This window comes from Rutilus rutilus (genome assembly GCF_951802725.1).
Source record: "Rutilus rutilus genome assembly, chromosome: 14".
Classification (NCBI taxonomy): domain Eukaryota; kingdom Metazoa; phylum Chordata; class Actinopteri; order Cypriniformes; family Leuciscidae; genus Rutilus; species Rutilus rutilus.
Window position 1 is genome coordinate 19,742,953 of NC_140219.1, and position 7,949 is coordinate 19,750,901.

Sequence of the window (7,949 nt, forward strand, 5' to 3'; positions counted from 1 at the left end):
CCGCTGGGATGTTTTCTTGGCATTTCTCTGCTATGCATCTTCTTCCGCCAAATGGAAAATGCTCACGTGCCCTGCTTAACCCTTCCACCCACCCTTCCTATCTCTTGAGTCATCTAACCATGGGATAGACTGAACCCCATTGAGGAGCTGTCCGCCTCTCTGTAGCCTTATTAGCACAAGCCTGACAGAGAAAGAGATCTGATTTAGAGGAGAGAGAATTATATATATTCAGTATAATCTACTGCACCTTGCCTAAACTATATAAGGAAAACGTTTAAGGTGGAAAACAATGGCGATTTATTTAGTAAAGTCAAAGTCCAAAACTCAATCTTTTATAATCAATACTATGTTGTTTCCACGGAGTCACAGATCCAGGTTAATAGAACTTTCTGGATCTGATCCGGATCCAACACTAGCAGCAAGAGGACCCTTTCTCAGAATAGCAGAGAACTTCTCTGAATGGAGTTACTGTATTTGAGGCTAATGGGGTAATGATGTCACAAGACTTATATGATTTTGTGTAGGAGGTGTTCTTGTTCGTGTTAGGTTGTGCAAAATATTTAATATTTAAATAGCAAAAAAAAAAAAAAAAGCATACTTTTTGGAATAAATGTTAAGTACTAATATGTATAATAATATAATTAATATAATATAATACAGAATTAAAATAGTCCTCCTTTGACTGAAATGTCCCTTTTATTTTAAATGTAGACTACTGGTATTATTTATAATAATAATAATTATTATTATTATATATTGTATATTACATATATTGTACTTAAATAAAAATATTCTGCACAACCTAATATGAACGAGAACTTCCATCCATTCTCCAAACTGCTTATCCTCTAGAGTCTTAGGATACACTATATTGTATTATGTTAATATTATGCTATTATATAACAATAATGATAATAATGATAATAATTAGTATTATTATTAGCCTATATATTGTCTATCTCTATATTGTATATCTGCATTTAAACTTATTTTGACTGACATTGCCACTTTATTTCAAAAGTAGACAAATATATATTGTTATATTATATTATCTATTGTCTAATACGCTTATCCTCTAGAGGGCCATGACATTATTATGTCAATAATATACTATAGATTTTTCTTCTTTGGATTATGCCTTTAAAAAAAAAAAAAAAAAAAAATTACTTTAAATATGCATAATATTCGATTTATGCTGCATTACACAAGTATAGACTGATCTGGACAGCAAAATCAAGATCATTCCAGCATCAAAGATCCATTCAGACTATTTGCAGTAGCATGAATGCAGTTCTAGAACCTTCCACCAGCCATCAACAGCATCACTGCTTACGTTTGTTCTTTAGCAGCTTTTCAGGAGTGACCACTTGCACTGATCAATCACAGCCGAAAAAAGCAATGGGAAAATACCCACTTTTGCGTTTCATCGTCCCCGGCGCTGCTCGCCCATCCCACTACTGTCCTGTCTCCAGTTATCTGTGCCCACAAACACACACACACAGACACACACACACAGAGTTCTACTCTCTCTGATACAACCCAGTGATGACTCATTCCCTGCAAAGTCTTACATAATCGCAGGTCTGAAAACTAACTCTAGTCTGCCACTTGGGGGCAGTGCAGCACACAGAGTCTAAGGCCCAAAATAGACATAACTTGAAGTGATGGAATCTTGCAGCTGGTTTTGTAACCTAATTGTCCAGTGAACCAGATTCTTTACCTCCTTCCTGTAAACTGACTGGCTACATGTTCCCGAGCTAGACTGTTCAACTGTGAATGAATGGCATCTCGTACACGCATGTAGTCAGTCACACACACACACACACACACACACACACACACACACACACACACACACACACACACACACACACACACACACAAACATACACACCTGAGAATCTAGGTGAGTAATACAACGGGCACATTAATTCGGAAACGTAGATGGACACAGATGGCACCAGCAGGTTGCTTCGATCATTACCTCACAGCAGCGATCACAATATAGAGACGTGTTCTTTAGGAAGTGGGTGATGGGGATATATGTGGGTGAGAACATGGCATTCTCGTGCCGTTTCCTGTTGGATGGCAGACAAACGGTAAACCCAACTGCGAGACAAACGCAGGAGCGAGATGTGCTGTACCCACCCAGCAGGCACAGAGAGCGAGGAGGGCTGATGAGCTCTGCCAATATGCCTCCGCATGTGGAGGTGTCCTTCAGAAAAGGTGTGTGTGTGTGTGTGTGTGTGTGTGTGTATTTGCATGGGTGTGTGAAAATGTTACTTATACAGACTCATGTGTCATGGTGTCCTATGGAGAGGAGGAACACACCACAGTTCATGCCAAATGTGACCTCATTTATGGGTCAGGAACAGGTGAGTGGGTGGAATGGGAATGGACCAGATGTCCTGGGAATGAACTGTTCTTTTGCTCAAGTGCCCTTTTTATATTGAATCATGTAAACTTTGATACTTTTCCACTCTCTTTTGAAACGACTGCTGGCTATGAAGGAAGGCCAAATGTGGTTGTAATTCAATCAAAAACAGGTTTTTCAAAACAACATAATGTATAACATATAACACATAACATAGCATGACATAACTTCACATAACATAACATAGGCTATAACAACATATGTTATATGTTGTTATGTTATATGTTGTTATATGTAATGTGATGTTATATAATATATGTTTTTAAAGGATTAGTTCACCCCAAAATGAAAATTTCCTAATAATTTACTCACCCCAATGCCATCCAAGATATCCATGTCTTTCTTTCCTCAGTGGGAGAGAAATTATGTTTTTTGAGGAAAACATTTCTGGATTTTTCTGGATTAAGTCTTTGAAGTGTTTAAACCGGCTGTACGCGATCACAGCTGAAGAAGAGGTTGTTATCTAGCGAAACGACAGGTCATTTAAAAAAAATAAAAATGTATAGACTTTTTACCTTCAATATTTCGGATTGAGCTGATCAACAAACGGACAGGGAACTACGTCATCACGTTGAAAGGTCACGCCGGCGCCGGCGCCGGCAGAAGAAACGCCCCACTGTTTACAATGCGACCGTACCAGAGCCCGTCTACGGAGAGCCTGCCCACTTCCTATTAAGTCCTATTGTACCGAATTTTAGTTGTAGTTCCACCAGAGTTCCACTGGGGGCGATCGTCCATGAGTGCAGAATGAATGGGAGTCTATGGGGCTAGACGGCTAAATTTGTCTCTTTCACCCGATTGCCGTTGAGAAATCTCAGATTTGATTGTAGGTTTTGCAAGTTCAACATGGATTATAGGTCGAAAGTTGAATGAACGAGCACTTATGTCCTTTCGATTTCTTACAGGTTGAGTTGTTGTTGCCCATAACACGCTAGCATTCTGCTAATGAACGCTGATTGGTCAGTGAAGGACTGATTACGACCAGAGATACCGCTTGATGGCATCGTGGCATCCGAAGCGGGACCAGAAACAAACAAAGCAAAAACTCTTCTAGCACGTGTATTTACCTGTGTCAGCTGTGTTGTCGATGCCTCGAGAGAAAAGAAAGTGCAGAGCGCGAAAGCACCAAAGTGACTGAAGGATTGCCGTAAAGCAGTATCTCTGGTCGTACGATGTGTATGACGTCATTGACACTTTAAAAGACTTTTTAAAGCAAATAAGTGACTCTAAAAAATCTAACACCCAGCAATGTGTAATTTCTTTGCATCTCCTTTCGAATACAATATTCAAATTACTAGACAAAAAATTATATCCGGAGAAAAGTGAATTTTGATGGGTATAGCGCCATTGACCTCCATTCATTCTGCACTCGTCCTGTGAGCACCCTCATATGGAATCAGAGTGGAACTGCAACCAGTTCAGAAGCCGGAAGTTTATTGAGAGTGAAACTTCTCGCCTTATTAGACATTCTCTGACCGTACGTAGGAGGATAGTTCAAATAGTATTGTTTGCTATTGTATATATAGTAATAGTATTCAGTGAATATGAATATGAATAGTATATGAATAACATTCTGATGAATATGAATAGTAGTTCAAATAGTATTGCCGGCGTGACCTTTCAACGTGATGACGTAGTTCCTGTCCGTTTGTTGATCAGCTCAATCCGAACTATTGAAGGTAAAAAGTCTATAAATTATCAGTTAAAAAAAAAAGACCTATCGGTTCGCTAGATAACAACCTCTTCTTCAGCTGTGATCGCGTACTGCCCGTTTAAACACTTCAAAGACTTTTGAAACTGCATTGATTTGGACTTAAAAACAATGGTAACCAATGAAGTCCATTGTTAGAGGAAAAATCCAGAAATGTTTTCCTCAAAAAACATAATTTCTCTCCCACTGAGGAAAGAAAGACATGGATATCTTGGATGGCATTGGGGTGAGTAAATTATTAGGAAATTTTCATTTTGGGGTGAACTAATCCTTTAAATGTTATATGTTCTGTTATAATATAAACATAACATAAAACATCTCTCTCTCTCTCTCTCTCTCTCTCTCTCTATATATATATATATATATATATATATATATGTAAAACATAACATAACTTACATAACACAACACAAAACAAAACACACAACACATAACATATTCTGATCATCTTGAACCATGTGAACTTAATTCTTTTGAACCAACTGCTGGTTATGAACGAAGGCCAAATGTGTTTGTTATTCGACTTAAAACTGGCAGTACTACTGTATTAATTCATCACTTTCTCGTTGTGAAGGTGATTCTTAATGCGGTGTCTGCAAACTCTCATTTTGTCCTCACCATAGTGAAACTGTGGCAATTTTTTTGGGCAACTTCAAAAAACAAAAACAAAAAACTGCTGATCAGATTATTTCTCGCACAGCCAGGAACGAATACATTTTTATAGCCAGGAACGAGAGCATTTTTCCTTCATGCTTGAGTGCGCACATTAATTGAGACACAGGACCCCTCAGGAAATTCCCCACAAACTCTGCTGCTGTCAGTCATTGAGAAAGAACCACTATATTTACCTGCACATCCATGGTTATTTTTGAATGAAAAGAGGAAACACTATTGCCCTCCACCAGCTTTTTCAAACACATTAAGCCATTACAAAACAAGCCCTCGCCGTTCGTGACATCCACTGCATTAATGGCATTACAAACAACAGATCAGTATTCATGATATCTATATTCACTAAGCGTGTGTGGGGAGGCAGTGGGCAAAGCAAACAGGACTTTTACTTTTAGTCCTAAATATAAACAAAATAAACATGCCAACCTCCCGGATACCAATCCAGTTTAAACTAGTTCAAAGTGGTTTATATTATAGCTGGATTTGATTTTCTGTGGAACCTCATTGACTTTCATTGTATGGACAAAAACATCAGGCATATTCAGAATATAATTCCGTTTCATACAGGTTTTGATGACAGAGTTTTCATTTTTGCCTGAACTACACCCTTGAAAATAAAGGTTCTTTATTGACATCAATGTTCCATAAAGAACCTTTAACTTTTTTTAAATGGCCTTTGGATTATATGATGTTTTATTAACAAAGTTCAGGAGGAACACGCTCAAATGATCTATCCAATCAGCACGAGAGGAGGCCTATCTATCTATCTACTATACATACGTATGGCCGACTCACCTATGTTCCTATGTCCTAAGGCACGTCAACACAGATTGAACTGGATTTCCCAGCAGAGTTGTCTAATAAAGCTAATATAAGATTAGAAATAGCCTTTATAATCAAAGGTATCAATTGTGATGTTATGCGACCCTCGATGGGCAGTTGGGTGATTGGGGTTTACACAGTAGCTCTATTAGCATGTGACATTAGCTTCAGTCCACTGCGTCCTGATTAAAGAAGGTCTCCATAGAAGAGCAGACAGGGGGCTTTTTCACAGATGGAGAGTAAAAAGGGACACATGTTGGTCACTGATAACTGGGCCATTTGTTTAAGGGAATTAAACTGACCTCTGAATATTACCAACACGCCTTGATTAGGGCCTCGTCTGAGCTGGAGTGACTTTGATAACAAGAGTCATCTACCTCATCTGCCACTGATTGGCTATTCAGATGAGCCTAACGAGGATGGCTAATTACATTATATGGCTCACAACCTGGGAACCAGAATCAGGATTGACAGGTCATTTCATATAAGAAGTTATAGCGAATATGTGGTTTAGTGTGCTACATTTCTTTATACTGTATGCTTTCATAATCTCACCCTTGAATACAAGGAGCCATCATCAAGCTTCATGCTCATTGTGGTCAGTGAAAGATACCTCTACAACCCACCCTAATTTTTTTCTCCCTGCGCAAATGTGGTTACTATGATACGACAACGTGTTGCTATGGGCGCGTGGGTGTGCGAGCAGAGGGGACGGCAATAAAGAGACAATTCCTTCAAAGAAGGGAGCATACGTTTTTAAATCAGTAAAAACATATGAAACGCTAAGCATCCAGAATCATCACTGCACTCTCATAATGAGCAAAACCCTTTATTGCTTAATGTATTTCATGCACATATGGCCTAAGGATGCACATATAGCCTATTTTGATTGGAGGCCTATTGCTTCAAATTGAATGTCAAGAGAGGGGAACAACGTCTTTTCGGACTAACGCTGCTCATCTCTGTCAGAGATGGAGAGAGAGACAGAAAAGCGACTCTATCCTCATGATGAGTGAATGAGTAATGTGTGAGAGACTGTCACCATGAATGAGCCTGCGGGTGAGAGTCTGAATGCTGAGTGTTAACATAGGGTGTTAAAAAACAGCTTCTGTGGCAAAACTAAATAACGCATCAGGCAGATTTAACACCATATTGCAAAAATGCAAATCACACTCACATTCCACTGATCCACCAGATGACTTAATTCTGTTCATGAAGCATTAAGGCAAATATAATGTACAGCTCTTTTCATGGTCCTGCTCTTCATCAAACCCCGTCAGAAAACATATGCACATATGCCTTTACACGTACATGGTTATTTTGAAAAACTGAGACATTTCCCTTCGTCTGTGCCCTTCGTTTACACGCAAATGGAGTATTCGCCTCTGAAACCGATTCTTTCTAAAAACTCTGGCCAGAATGGAGATTTTGGAAAACTTCGTTTGCATGTAAACTGAGAAAAACTGAGTTTTAGGAAGCCGACGTCACACAGTATGTGACATAACTTGCACTTGTTCAAAAGAGAAAGAGGAAGTGATTCGTTGCTGTTGTTGCTATTTTCGGGATTCTGATTGGCTAACATGGGTTTGAGCTTCTCGTTACACTGCCACCAAGTCTTGACGGCATATATACACGGGTTTGTGTAAACGAACACTTTTCTGAAAACTGACAGGTGTGCACGATGTTATTTTTGAAAACGGAGAGGGTGAAATATGTCCGTTTATGAAAATAGCCGGCCACTTGTAAACGTAGCCATATACAGGTGGAGCTAGGGAAGGTGGAGGGTTTCTGAAAGCGCGCTGCACTGCTGTAGCAAATGTTGATCAGCGAGCTGATTGACTACTGATACAGCAGGAACCAATCAGCTGTGTCCTATAGATCAGTGGTTCCCAATTCCAGTCCTCGTGACCCACTGTGATGATCTGATTCAGGTGTGTTAAATAAGGGAGACATACAAAATGTGCAGAGCAGTGGGTCACGAGGACTGGAATTGGGAACCACTGCTATAGATAATGGTGTAATTGCAAGCAGATTGAGTAAAGGACCTTTCCACCTGAGTTTCATTACAGAATTTTGTATTTCAGTCTTTCTACATCCAAATTTCTTTACTTTTTAGTTACTGTTCTTTGTAATTATTTGGGAAACTTACTAGCAATTTCTGAGTGAAAATTTTTCAAAGTAAACCTTTACCAAATCTTTTTCATTAAAGGAGTTTGGAACAATCCATTGCAGCTTACTTTCAATAGATTGTCTTTGTTTTTGCTGGGGAGGAAATTTTGGGTTCTGAAAGTTTCTGTGCATTTCATACAG